The sequence below is a fragment of the Helianthus annuus genome, chromosome 7, assembly GCF_002127325.2.
Source record: "Helianthus annuus cultivar XRQ/B chromosome 7, HanXRQr2.0-SUNRISE, whole genome shotgun sequence".
NCBI classification, from domain to species: Eukaryota; Viridiplantae; Streptophyta; class Magnoliopsida; order Asterales; family Asteraceae; genus Helianthus; species Helianthus annuus.
In genome coordinates this window covers 45,262,897-45,278,168 of record NC_035439.2, presented here as the reverse complement: position 1 = coordinate 45,278,168, position 15,272 = coordinate 45,262,897, and positions in this window count along the sequence as shown.

Here is a 15,272-nt window from a genome sequence, read left to right as displayed (position 1 = left end):
ACGGGGCAAACTAAATCCGCGGTACGTCGGACCATTCGAAATTACAGAAAAGATTGGCAAGGTAGCCTACAAGTTGAACCTACCAGCTGAACTCGGTGCAGTTCACAATGTATTCCACGTGTCGAATCTGAAGAAATGCCTATCAGATGAAAACCTCATCATTCCTTTTAAGGAACTCACTATCGACGAGCGGTTGCAGTTCGTCGAGGAACCAGTTGAAATCACGGACCGGGATGTTAAGGTCCTCAAACACAAGAGAATCCCTCTTGTTCGAGTTCGTTGGAACTCCCAGCGTGGTCCAGAGTATACCTGGGAACGCGAAGACCAGATAAAAGAAAAGTATCCCCAGTTATTCGAAACCAATGCATCCACTTCTGAGGCTGAAGCTACTACTACTGAATTTCGGGACGAAATTCCAAATCAACGGGGGGATGATGTGACACCCCAGGAAAACCAGTGAACAACGTAACTTACCCAGCTTCCTCAGTGAGTGCGTACCAAATTTCGGGACGAAATTTCTTTTAAGTTGGGGATAATGTGACAACTCGAGTTTCTGATTTTCACTTTCGCACTTGATGCGTGTTGACTTTGACTGTTTAGTTGTTTGTATTGTGAATTGGAAGTTGTACGTGTTGTGTTTTAATGAAACGATTGTCATTTGGCCTATATGTGATTACTTGCTGTGGTAGAAAATAATGTTAGGATTATTATTAAAACACTTAGTCTAGATCGGAACATGTCATACAGTTCGAAGGATTCGAAGGACCACGAAGGATGACCTTCGATTCGAAGACCTCGAAACATATCCTTCGAGCACGAAACATATCCTTCGAGCACGAAACATATCCTTCGATATGTTTCGGCCCAGTCTTTCCAATGGGCTTGGCCCATTACTGTGATACGTATATATGGGAGTGCATGTAAACTGATGGTTATTTTCGAAGAAAAACCCTAGTTCCTTTGTGTGTGTGCGACGGCAAAGCAGACTTAGTCCCTGTTCGAAGGATTTTATTTCCGCAACCCCGATTTCCGGACGTGAATAAATTACTTGTGAGTGCATAACCTAGCATACCGAGCAAACCAAGGTGAGTTCACACAGCCAAGGCATGGGTTCCCAGGGTGGGAATGGGTTGGATGATTACTTGTGCATACTTTGATACTGTAACGAACGATTAAACTGTTGATGCTTACGAACTACTCAACTGCCTTCGCACCCACCCTGGTCGGTAAAGACTATGGTCGCGAACGAACTGATAAATTGCCTTCGCACACACCCTGGTCGGTAAGGACTATGGTCGCGAACTAACGAACATGATCTTCGCACACATGCCTGTGAGGCCGCGATGGAATTGATACGATACGAAACTTAATTGAACAAACGCACTATTACCCAAACTAAACTATAAACTGTGAACTCGCTCAACTAGTTTGTTGATTATCTGCTGCATGCCTTGCAGGACCTTAGGTACTTATGGAGCTTGCACTGGAGGAGCGGGACGTTGTGGGCAGTGGATTATGAACGCTATGTTTAAACATTTCGAATAATTGAACTTATGGTTTACTTGGGTTATTTACTTATGCTTCCGCTACTGATACTATGTTTGTTTTGAAACATCAATTGTATTGAATGAGGTTTTACGAACTACTTTATTTATGTTATGCTATGTTCAATATGATTGGTGGCTTGATCCTGGTCAGTCACGCTCCCAAGCGGTGATACTCCGCAGGTGGATTTTGGGGGTGTGACATACATATTGCATGCGAATCAATGCGAGCTTAACTGATTGTGTGTGCATGCATAACTATAGGACGTGATTGATTATTCGTGAGCACATAGTTAGCATACCGAGCAAACAAAGGTGAGTTCACACCCTTACTAAGGCATGGGATTCCCAAGGGCTTGGGAATGGGATTGAAGGAATAAGGTTGAATAGATTCGTACTGACACTAATACTAGACTACCATACCATTGTCCTCGGTTGTGCAGGACACATACGTATGCTATTCACTGTCCTCGGTTGTGCAGGACACATACTTACAATCTACGTAGACTTATACTTATTACTATCCTCGGTTGTGAAGGATACTCACGTAAAACCTACGTGTACTTATACTTATTACTATCCTCGGTTGTGAAGGATACTCACGTAAAACCTACGTGTACTCATACTTATTACTATCCTCGGTTGTGAAGGATACTCACGTAAAACCTACGTGTACTTATACTTATTACTATCCTCGGTTGTGAAGGATACTCACGTAAAACCTACGTGTATTTATACTTACTACTATCCTCGGTTGTGAAGGATACTTATGGTTACGAGTAGTCTAGTGGTTATACAACATGGGAAGCCCCCACCAATAGAACGTACTAACGGCCCAGTAGAGCCACCTGTTACAAACGAACTTACTATTACGCATTTACTTTCTGTGAACTCGCTCAACTAGTTGTTGATCCTCTGTTACATGCCTTGCAGGTCGTTAGGTACATGGAGCTTGCACAGGGAGGAGCTGGTCGTTGTGGGCTTGGATCGTGATTGTTTCTTTAAACACTTTATGACATTACTTACTTATTTATATTGGGTTTTTACTTATACGCTTCCGCTAAACAGTGATAACTTACTTATGCTTTGGAAACACCTTTCATATGGATTTGGTTTGGTTTAATTGCTATTACTTTAACTATATACATTGTTCTATATGATTGGTGGCTTGATCCTGGTCAGTCACGCTCCCAAGCGGTGATACTCCGCAGGTGGATTTTGGGGGTGTGACAACCGGCGTCTTCCAGTCCCGAGCTCTAGACTGGTGGACGGCCGAAAGAAACAAACGCGGGAATGATGCAGCTTATGAGCTGACATTGAAAGAGCTGAAAGCCATCATGATGGACGAATTCTGCCCTCCCCATGAACGCCAAAAGCTGGAGGATGAGTTTTGGAACATTAAGCAGAAGGATGGAGATAACGCTGCCTTGACTGCTCGCTTTAAACAGCTCAGCATCATCTGTCCCGATCAAGTCAAGACGTCAGACATGGCCATCAAGAAGTACATTCGAGCTCTACCCGATTGTTTTGCCGATTTTGTTCACGCCGCGAAGACGTCATCAATTGAAGAGACTTACTTGCTTGCCTCCGAGATCAACGACAAGCGAGTAAAAGCTGATTTCTAGGATAAGCCCTCAAAGTCTCTGCATCAAGCTACCACTGCACCGACCGCCGAAACCGCCACTGCTCAACCACCCAAGTCATCACGCCGCAAGAAGAAGCACAACAACAACAGCTCCAGCAACAAGAACCGTGCTGTCACTACCACTGCTGCTCCTCTGCAAGCCGTACCGGCTCAGCAGCAGTCTCATCATCGACCAGCACCAGTTACTCAAGCGTCGCCAGCAAAGCGTGCTTACACAGGTCCCCACCCGCTCTGCCCGACATGCTCATATCATCACCCGGTGGGTCTTGCCTGTCGCTTCTGCGCTCATGGCAATTTGTACGGCCATTTTACTGCCAATTGTCGCTATGGTCCTCGTCAATCCCCAGTTCAAGCCACTGCTCATCAAGCTCTACTCCCAGCCCCGCAAGGCCAACACGCAGCTCAGGCACCCACGATCAATGCTCGAGTCTGCTTTGCATGTGGTGACCCTATCCACTTTGCAAACATGTGCCCGAACAGGGTTGTGAAGCAAGAGCCCCAGCAGCAGCAGCAACAACAAGCAGCACGCGCCAGAACCTTCAACATCAATGCTCGCCAAGCCCATGCTGACAACAACGTGGTTAATGGTACGTTCCTTGTGAATGGTATTTATGCATCGTGTTTGTTTGATACTGGAGCCGATAATTGCTTTGTGTCGTTTGAATTTGAGAAGCTCCTTAGTCGTAAACGTTCGTATCTTCCCTCGTCATTCGAAGTTGAAGTCGCTACTGGAAGAACTGTCACCGTTAATTATGTTTTTCGTGATTGTACTCTCGAGCTCAACAATCACGTCTTTCCAATCGACCTTATTCCAATGCAGCTCGGAAGTTTTGACATCATAGTAGGCATGGACTTTCTACGCGAAAACCATGCTGAAGTTGTGTGCTTCGACAAGATGATTCGATTCTCGCTCGCGAATGGTGATTTATTATGTGTGTACGGTGAAACTGCTTTGAAAGATCTTAAGCTCATGTCATGTGTCCAAGCTAGCAAGTATCTCCGCAAGGAATACAGATCTTTCTTGGCCAACATCGTAGTAGCGGAGAAGGAAAGGAAAAGGAAGACAGAAATCAGAGACGTCCCTGTGGTCCGTGAATTTCCTCAGGTGTTCCCTGATAATCTTCCCGGATTACCGCCCAGTCGTGATATCGAGTTCCGTATCAACCTCATTCCTGGAGCTAACCCCGTAGCCAAAGCCCCTTATCAACTCGCGCCATCCGAAATGCGGGAACTCTCGAACCAACTCCAGGAGTTACTTGAAAAAGGCTTTATTCGCCCGAGCACCTCTCCTTGGGGCGCACCAGTCCTTTTCGTCTATAAAAAGGATAGGACATTCGGGATGTGTATCGACTACCGGGAATTGAATAAGTTGACCGTCAAGAACCGTTACCCCCTACCTCGCATCGACGATTTGTTTGATCAGCTACAAGGTGCTACGTGTTTCTCGAAGATCAATCTACGCTCAGAGCCTCAGGTTATCATCAGTTACGTATTCAGGAAGAAGATATATCCAAAACCGCTTTTCGCACTTGCTACAGCCACTATGAGTTCATTGTTATGCCTTTTGGTTTAACCAACGCACCCGCGGTTTTCATGGATTTGATGAATCGTGTGTGTAAGCCGTATCTTGACCGTTTCGTCATCGTGTTCATCGACGACGTGTTGATTTATTCCAAATCGAAAGCCGAACACGCGCAACATCTACGTTTGGTTCTCGAGTTACTCCAGGGGAACCAACTCTATGCCAAGTTCTCCAAGTGCGAATTCTGGCTAGAAGAGGTTCAGTTTATGGGTCACATCGTGAATAGTCAAGGTATCCATGTCGACCCTGTGAAGATTGAAGCAGTTAATAGTTGGATCACACCAAAGAACCCGTCTGAAGTCCGTTCTTTTCTCAGATTAGCGGGCTATTATCGACGATTTATCGAAGGATTCTCTAAGATCGTTGTGCCGCTTACCGCTCTTACGCATAAAGACAGTTCTTTTGTTTGGGGAACCAAACAAGAGTCTGCTTTCCAAACCCTCAAGCATAAGCTTTGCAATGCTTCTGTTCTCTCGTTGCCCGATGGGAACGACGATTTCATTGTCTACTGTGATGCTTCCAACATTAGCCTTGGTTGTGTCCTCATGCAACGAGACAAGGTTATAGCTTACGCTTCTCGACAGCTCAAAATCCACGAGAAGAACTACACAACCCATGATCTCGAGCTAGGCGCGGTTATTTTTGCATTAAAGATTTGGCGACACTACCTGTATGGTACCAAGTGTACGATTTTCACCGATCACATGAGTTTACAACACATCTTTAATCAGAGAGAACTCAATATGTGTCAACGCAGATGGGTAGAACTCCTCAACAATTACGACTGTGAGATTCGTTATCACCCAAGCAAGGCAAATGTCGTTGCCGACGCGCTCAGCAGACGGAGTTATTTGCTAAGTATTCGTCATACCCAAGCCCAACACGATCTCGAAACCCTCATCCGCGAAGCCCAACATGCTTGCTTTAATGAACACACCTTAAAGAAGGAGAGAATCTATCACGATGGAGCTCAACTTGTAAGCAAATCGAATGGGATCTTCTATTTTCTGGACCGAATTTTGATTCCTAAGCGGACCGAATTGCGAAGGATTTTAATGAACGAAGCTCACAAATCTCGATATTCTATTCATCCCGGTGCCGATAAAATGTACCAGGATCTTTGCTACAAGTACTGGTGGCCGGGTATGAAAAGGGATATCGCTCTCTATGTCGGAATATGCCTGACTTGTGCAAGGGTCAAGGCTGAACATCAAAGACCCTTTGGCTTATTCGAACAACCGCCAATCCCTATATGGAAGTGGGAGAGTATAGCTATGGATTTCATAACCAAGCTTCCACCCACGTCATCAGGTCACGACAGCATTTGGGCTGTCATTGATCATTTGACCAAATCAGCCCACTTTTTGCCAATATGGGAAGACTACAAGGTAGAACGATTAGCCTGAATCTACACCGACAAGATCATCTGTAATCATGGTACGCCTCGTGACATCATCTCTGACCGTGATGCTCGGTTTACGTCGTGATTGTGGGAAACGTTTCAAGCAGCACTCGGTACGTCGCTCAACCTGAGTACCGCATTCCATCCGCAGACCGACGGACAGACTGAAAGAACGATCCGTACTCTCGAAGACATGCTCCGTGCGTGTGTCATAGACTTTGGTGGTAATTGGAACAAATATCTACCGCTAGTCGAATTCTCGTACAATAACAGTTATCATACCAGCATCCAAATGGCACCATTTGAGGCCCTATATGGAAAAAAATGTCGATCACCTATTGTGTGGCATGAGATCGGTCACTCGCAATTAACCGATCCTGAGCTATTGCAAGAAATGACTGACAGAGTCCTCCAGATTCGAGACAACTTGTCGAAAGCCCGGGATAGACTGGAAAGTTACGCCGATAAAAGACGCAAGCCCCTTGAATTTGACGTTGGCGACTACGTACTCTTGAAGGTATCACCTTGAAAGGGTGTGGTCAGATTTGGCAAGAAAGGGAAACTAGCGCCTCGATATGTTGGACCTTTTAAGATTTTGGAAAGGATCGGAAAAGTCACCTACAGACTCGAACTACCGGAGGAACTCAGTAACGTCCACCCGACTTTCCATGTGTCAAACCTTCGAAAATGCCTGGCTGAGCATGATCTAATTGTACCTCTAGACGACCTTCAAATAAACGAAATGCTACACTTCGTGGAGAAGCCTGTCGAAATCATGGATCGCCAAACCAAGCAACTCAGACGCTCGCGCATCCCTATTGTGAAAGTCCGATGGGAAGGCAAACGAGGCGCAGAGTTCACTTGGGAACTCGAAAGCGAAATGAAGGCGAAGTACCCGCAGTTGTTCAAGTGAAAGTCTAGAGAGAGAAAGTTCTCAAACGTGATTCACGGTGATGTATAGCTTTCAGCCTAATTTCGGGACAAAATTCCCTAAACAAGGGAAGGCTGTAACACCCCGTGCTACCGAAATTCAAGGTCAAAGTCAAGATTGACTCCTTTGACCGCAGTTAATCTATTTTGTGTTCATGTTACGTTAGTTGTATTATGTGGAGTAAGTAATTACAATCAAACTAATCGAAGTTTATTTATCGACGCGAACCGCTTTACGACTGTGAATAATAGGAAGTAACAACGCGATAAAGTCAATTTATCAATAGTCGAGCTAATCCAATCATCATCGAGCTCGAGACTCGTATTACGCGAATTTTGGGGTTAATGTATGTGTGTGTGTGCCTTGTGTGTTACATGTGCATGTTTACTTTATGTTATGTGTGATAATCAATCGAAACTCGAATTGAAACTTGAAACTCAATCGAACTCAACCGAACTCAACAGACCAGCTCGTGCTCCCCTTCTTTTCGCAGATTCCTTCCGATTCCGGTAAGATTTCATCCTAAATCTTGTACTTTCTTGATCTATACACACTCCTACACCTTTCTATCTTTCAAATCTTGATTTCTAACCGTGAAATCATCAAGATTCAAGTGTTCTAGGATGATGTCATCATGGTGTTCTTGAAGAACTTCTTGTTTTGGCTTCAATCCATCAAGAATCACTTGGATCTAGCCGAGTTCCACATAAACAAGCAAAGATCTTTCATAGATCTGAACATTTCTCGGTGAAAAGGATTGAAAGATGGTTTTCCAACTTTCTTTCAACTCTTTTACACTCAATGCCTTCAAACCGATAGGGACGGAGCTTGTGCCGACTTGCTAATCATTTCGGTGGTTGCACGACTCAAGATCCGGATTCTATCCACGAGGTTCACCGACTTCGGGTTAAACGTTAAACTCTGTTCCGAATAGTTCACCGGCCAGATTTGGGTGATTCCTGTCCGAGCAGGAGAAACAAGTAAGAACGAGGGTTCTATGGTTCAACTCGTTGTCAAAGTACCTCGATATAACGTCAAACAATCAAAACAGCCAAGTGTTAGACGAACAGGCTGTTGGATCGGACTACGTTCTGATTAGAATTACTCTTCGGATCATGAGATACTATGCTTCAACACTTAATCGATTTGCAACTTGTTCAACGCGTTGGAGTGCCACCCGATCGGTCGAGCCGTCCGACCAGGTGACACCCTGATAAGAACTTGTTGTTGAAGTACCTATCCGATCGGTTAAGCCGGCCGATCGAACGAACCGTTCGATCGATCGACCTGAAAGGTAAGGAAACTTCAATGTTTTCAAATACTACAACAAAAACCTCAAAAGGTCAAACCATCATACACAAACACATCTTACTCAAGGGAAGAAACAATCCACTAGAACAGCCCATCCGATCGGTCTACCGACCGACCGGACAGGCTGTCCAAACGGACTGGTTAACCGAACGGTCAAGCCGTCCGATCGGACCTACCATCCGATCGACCAGACTGTCCGACCCTCCAACACTTGTTTTCGTTTTACGCGTTGCTTATCGTTATGCTATCGAACTATTCAGGCTAACCCTACTCTCAAGTGCTCCCTTCAATCCATCAATCACTGTGAGTATACTCGACCCCTTTTTGCTTTTAGCACTTTTGGGTGTTACATACGTTACTTATTCTAAATCACAATCGAACACACTACTCAATTACTTTAAATGCTAACCATTACCGCATGTATTACGTGACTAAATGAATGTTTGTTGTTATGTTTACACGTGGAATGCTGTCTACCTGCCTTAACGACGATAGTACTATAGTTTGGACTCAGCACCCGTTCACACGGGGGTTGTTAAGGACAATTACTTGCATGGATTATGGTGGTAATCATGTATTGCGAACTGCCTCGGGCAGTCAACCCGCAGTCATTGGTATCGATAGACCCATGTCGATAATTAACATGCTTCGTTTTCCTCTGTGTACGTGCTGGTTATGCGTAAACTATTTCGAACTCTATATGCTATTACCAAACTTGTATGCTCACCTTTACATTTTATGTATTGACTTTATTTTAATGTATGTGACAGGTGTTTAAGATGCTTATCTGCCAGGAAGGCGAAGCTAGAATAAAAGTCTAGAGTATAGTTGTCTGTAGATCTTGCAGCTTGAGTCTCTAGACACAGATAAACAATTTTTATATTTGAATCTGAGTTGTCGGAACAGAATATTTGACTAGATGTTATTTATAATAATTTGTTTGCCATTTGAGGTACGGTATGGGACGTATTATATAAATTGAATGGTAATGATAGTTGTTATGGAAACTTCTGGACAATCTGTTTTGCTCAGTGCCATGCCCCGATGATTCCGCCATCGTTTGGGGTGTGACAGTTTAGCTTTTAGCATTTAGCTTGGAAGGGGGGGGGTTAGGTTTTTTTTGGGTGGGGGTTTGGTTTTTGGTGGTGTTGTGGGTTTATTTTGTTGTGTTCACATTGGTTCTCGCAATAAAGGTGGTTCTCGCATGAACCTTATCCTATATATATATATATACATATATATATATATATTTACTATCATGCCCCGACCGCGTAAAACAACAAACCGCGGCAGAAACGTCGGGGATGTCACAGAATCATTGTCTCATAACGCATGGATTTTAAAGTTTGGTATTATTTAAAAAATGTTTACATTGTCTTAGATTAAACGGAAAACATCACATAAAATAAACTATCTTTCTTGATTTTATGTCACTAAGGTCCAAGTCCACCCTAAGTGTAGCATCATCAACATCAAACATTCGCTCCTGAAACACATGTGAAAATAGGTACGTCAGCATAAAAATGCCTGTGTGATACATAGGTTTTGATGATGAGGATTCATGACTTGAATGTTAAAACTAAAAAGTAGTCATGAATCCTTATAAAATGTTTTCTTTTGTAAAATCATATGAAAATCAAATGATATTAAAAGAACTGATGAATGGTTTAGTAAATAACCAAGTAAAAATGACTTGTGTAAAATATGTCATGTCTTGTATAAAAGATGTCGTGTTTTGTGTAAAAGATGTTATGTCTTGTCTTTGTGGAAGTGGTTTAGATAACGCCACGATATGTAATGTAATAAAAGCACTTATATATAGGAAGTATCAGCGGCATATCCACCATGCTTTTATCACATTACACACATCTCGTTATTGAAATCACTTACCAATAACCATCAAATAATGTCTTGTTTAAACCAATGTCAAATATCATGTGTAAACAATGTCTTGTGTAACAATGTCATGTATAACAAATGTCAAGTAATAACCCATGCCTTGTATGGTAAGTAAAAAGTCTTTACTTAAACCATGACCTTTTGTCGTAGTCACACACAAATTTATTCCAATTACAACTAATAGATAGCAACAAGTGGGTATCAAACACAGGGAGTTGTGGAAAGTATGTCGATTATGCAGTTTTATACTTAACTAAAATTGCAGAAATTAAGATTCACGAGTTGATTGTTTGGTTTTTAAGAAATATATTACTAAACTAATTGCAAATCAAGATTGGTTGTTTAAACAGATTAAGAGAGAATGACCATCTTAGGTTTCCGTTTTCCGTTAACAATTGTGCCTAAATCCAACTAGAAAGAGTTACATAGACATAACTCATGCATAAACGTTTGTTGTGATAAAAGGTAACTAAGTACTCCGATTAGATAAACGCGAGGTTGTTACCCGATAATCAATTAATTAATATCCAACCCTAACCCTTCCCGTGATATCTCGATTGTCAACGACACCAAGAACGTACAGTTTAGACTAAGATCAAAACATCAAATAACAATTTACAATAAAACATTCATGCACCATAACAAACATAGCAAACAAACCAAGTTCATTATTCTAGAAATAAAGATAAACATACAAGAGTCATAAGGAAAACCTTCCACCCAAGATGATCACTGAAAGTTTAGTCGGACATTGTTTGGTGGATAATCATAACATCAAGATTAAAGTTCATACGAATCGAAAGACAAACCGAAATGTTAGAAATTGTTCACAAACACTATCCCAAGCCAAAAATCGCCTCTGGAACTCTGAGAAACGTCTCCAATGATCAGATATGTGAAAGGACACTTGAAAATGGGCAGTTATAGGTTTTGCGTCAGGGTCTACCGTAAATTACGGTAGGTACCGTAATTTACGGTGGCTTCCAAGTCTTTACGCTAGCTTTCTACTGGATTACGATGGCTTTTTAGACATTCAGGGGCTACCGTAAATTACGGTAGCCACCGTAATTTACGGTGGACCCCTGAAACCTCTCCTTTGTTCTTCTTTCCAATCCTTGTGTAATCCGCTCCAATCAATTCCCATCCAAGGCAGCGTTTTCCTTCGTTTTAAGCTCCAAACGCACCTAAAACGCAAGCAACTGTAGTTATCTAATTCAAGACAATTACATGATTAAATGGGGAATTAACTTGTATTTTAACACCTATAAGGGTTTTACCATAGACCACCCGTCACATCCCCACACTTAACCATTGCTTGCCCCCAAGCAACCCATCAAAAACCATTTTCAAGTGCACACAAGCGATCAACAAAAACCAAGCAAAAACATGTCATCCTTTTACTATTGGTCCCGATTCGGAGGATCGAATATAAAACCAAATCCTTGTTTATAACAAACACTGTCACGGGTGCGGAATCCCCGAGACTATGCCAAATCAAACACAGAACGTAACTACACGATATAACCAATGAAACACAATCGATTGATTAACGGGATGAGAACAAATATCAAACTGATAGACACACGGTTTGACAGAAACTCTAAGGGTATGCTCTCATGGTTTCACAGTTGAAACCAAGTTGTGTTTATATAGCAGACCAGGCCCACAAGTGACGAATCCATGATTGGGCTCGACGAAACTCCACATGGGCCTGACGAAACTCTACAGGCGACGAAACTCAAGGAGTTTCGTCACCCATCTCGACGAAACTAGTGGAGATGACCAAATGGGAGTTTCGCCATGTAATGCTCGACGAAACATGGGGGTTTCGTCGAGGGCTGCAACATGTGATGTGCTGCAAACTGTTAACAGTTTACAGCAAATACCATAAACACACAAACAAACATTAAACCCAAAATGCAACATCCATTAGTCATTTGACATACATAACAAACAGAGACAACTAGTCGGACACAAGTACGATAGGAGGATATCCGACTTGGTCGACGGCGAATTACAAACTCGATAATTATAAAAAGACCGTACTAAATACATTGATAACTAAGACAAGTGACAGACACTAAATAATGCACCAACAAACTCCCCCTTGTCTGTTACTGTCTTCGGTCTTCAACCTTCATCATTAGTGCTTCAGCGTCCAGTGCTTCCCGCATGAATTCCTCGATAGAAACAATAACAAGCAACGCGTTGAAATTTAAGAGCTTGATGAGCGTCCTTGTCTTCATAGTATATATCATGCCGGAACAGCTTGCTGATGTCGTTTTTCGACATATTCACGATCTACATCGGATCTAACATCTGAAAATTTGCGCGATCATCATTAAACCCAATCACCGCCTCATGCGTATCCGGATCGTAACACCATAACCTCATTTCTTCAAGAAAATTTTGCTTCATCGGCGTTAACGGGACCTTGTCTATGACCTTCGCGGGTTGGTAGACAAGCTTGTATCGCGCCGTATTTGTCGCTGGATCCAGTGTGAACTTGATCTGTTGATAGATGGGAAATTGCGGCTTGAACAACTCGTTTTTCCATCCTATCCTTTTGTTAAGCTTTATCTTGCGCTCGAACAATGTAGCTCCTTCGAAGTTTGAACGATTAACAAGCTCAAGCTTCGTCAAAGCTGCAACGTCGTAGAATGGCAAAGATAGTATGCTTAGCAATGATCAGAAATATTGAATACCGAATTCCCGTTTGATGGCGACGCAATGTATTTCCTTTACGAACATCCAACAGAGAATTCTTCCATGCGGCTTTTCTTTCTCAAACTGTAGGAAATAAACCTGTGCTTCCGGTGGGGTAGGCTTTTCAACCCTTGATAAGAAACGTTTTCTCCATTCTTCAAATGTATCAGTCGGATTATCAGAAGACGCCCGATTCTTCAATTGTTCATCAATCTCTTCTTGATTCTGCTTCATCCATTCTTCATCAAATGGATCAAACTCCATACCGCCGGCACGAACATAGGTTGTTTTGTTGGTTTCCCCTTCAAATACAATCTCTTCAACGTTTTCTGCATTCTCAATCTCTGGTTCGATTGGCATTTTCTCAATTTCAGCATCATCAATGTCTTTCATTGCATTCAAGGCTAATAGCTGCTCATGCGAAAAATCAGAGACAATCTCCCCCTCTTCTAGAAACTCTCCAGTGATTGGATGAACAGCCTGCAAAGCAAAATCATCTGTACTAGGAACAGAAGATGTACCCGGCAACGAGCTTTCAATGACATAACTGCTTTCGTGATGTTGAATTTCTTGAACGGTTCCACTGGAGGTTCCTTGTGCAGATTCAATCTGTGAAGGCTTGTAGACAACAATTTGAGAGGAGGTAGTTGCAGGCGGTTGTTCTGAAGTGGCAGACGGGTCGGGATTCCCTTGATCTTCAGGATCATCATCCTTTTTCTTCAACACTTCTTGTTGCTTGCAGCGATCATTCCACAGAATATTAACCCGCTTTCTAACAATCTCAGAGCTTTCAGTTATCTTCTTGACGCCATCGACTATCGTGGTGTTCCGAGAATTGTACCACTCTTTCATAAAATCATGTCTTTCTTTGAGGTTCTCGGCCAACTGTTGAAGCTTAGAGCTGCTTTCTTTCATGTGATTCATTTCTATTCCGCGAGCATTATCCACCGCACGCATCTGTAGCAATTGACGCTCTCTCACTTCGTCTGCAGCTTTCAAGCTAGCATTCTCTGCCTTCAATTGATCTATTTCAGTTTGCTGACGAGTGATCTCTGCTGCTTGTCGCCTAACAGTGGAATTCAGCGTGTTAATTTCCAACTGTTGCCTGATCGAGTCTGCTCTTGTGGCTTGCATCAGTTCATTTTGTCTCTGGATCTGACCTGCAGCAGCCTGCAGTTGTGAGAATAGAAAGTTTACCTTTTCTTCCTGATTCATCTGAGAAAAGATAGTCTGTCTTCGCTCTGCAGTCAGCTGCGATGTGGTAGCACGAATCGTTGATGCAATAGACCGAGTAGGTGCCTGAGGAGTCACTGTAGGAGTTTCAGGTGTTGAACTCACTACAGGAGCTGGTTCGGTAGACCTTGGAGGAGATGGAATCATTTCAGAAGCTTCAGCGGCCGTGAATCCAAGGTTTGGATCCATTTCCGTTTCTTGTGAAGGTTCTTGAGGAACAGATTGCTGTGCAGATGAAGAACCAATGTTCTTCTTCGCTTTCTTCTTGCGTTTGATAGCCGTTTCCTTTTTCTTTAATCGTTCCGCTTCGGTATCCGAAGGAACGTATTCAGGGCCATCTTCTTGCCTAATCCTCCTTATCCTTTTCACACCGCGTTCATCATAATAAGCTTCGTATCCGGGCTCAGGACGATTGTCATCCGATTCAGGATCTCCCTCGTCATCACCAGCTGAAATACCAACAGCTGCACCAGCAGACGATGCACCAGCACCTGCATCACTACCACCTTCGTTGTAACGCCCCGTGTTTTCATACTTCCTAAAATTAGAAACCATCGTTTGTAAAACTATTTTTGGGAACTTCGTAGTCTTGAAATCGTTCTCTCATTAAAAGCGATGTAAAATCCGAGACTTGAATCATGAATAAAACTCGTATTTTGTTAATCACATGTTATGCATACTTTATATATGCTCATACGTTCAATTTCGTGGAACAAATTACGCTTATTCATAATTCTTGGAAACTAGGTGCTAAATTTGTAAATACATGAAACTTACGCATAAAACGTATTTCGGTCATAAACGATACTTGAATACGACCTTCGTACGCTTAATTATACTTGATTATGTTCCTCATACTCAAATGTACCTTAAACTGTGCTTTTGTGACAAGAATGGCCCTTAAAACCCCTAAAATGCATCAATTACACAACTTCAGGGGCCAAATTGTAAAAAATGAAACTTATTCAGAACCACAAGTGGCTCGCGGCCCGCGTGAACTTAGCCTGAAACCTCAGGCG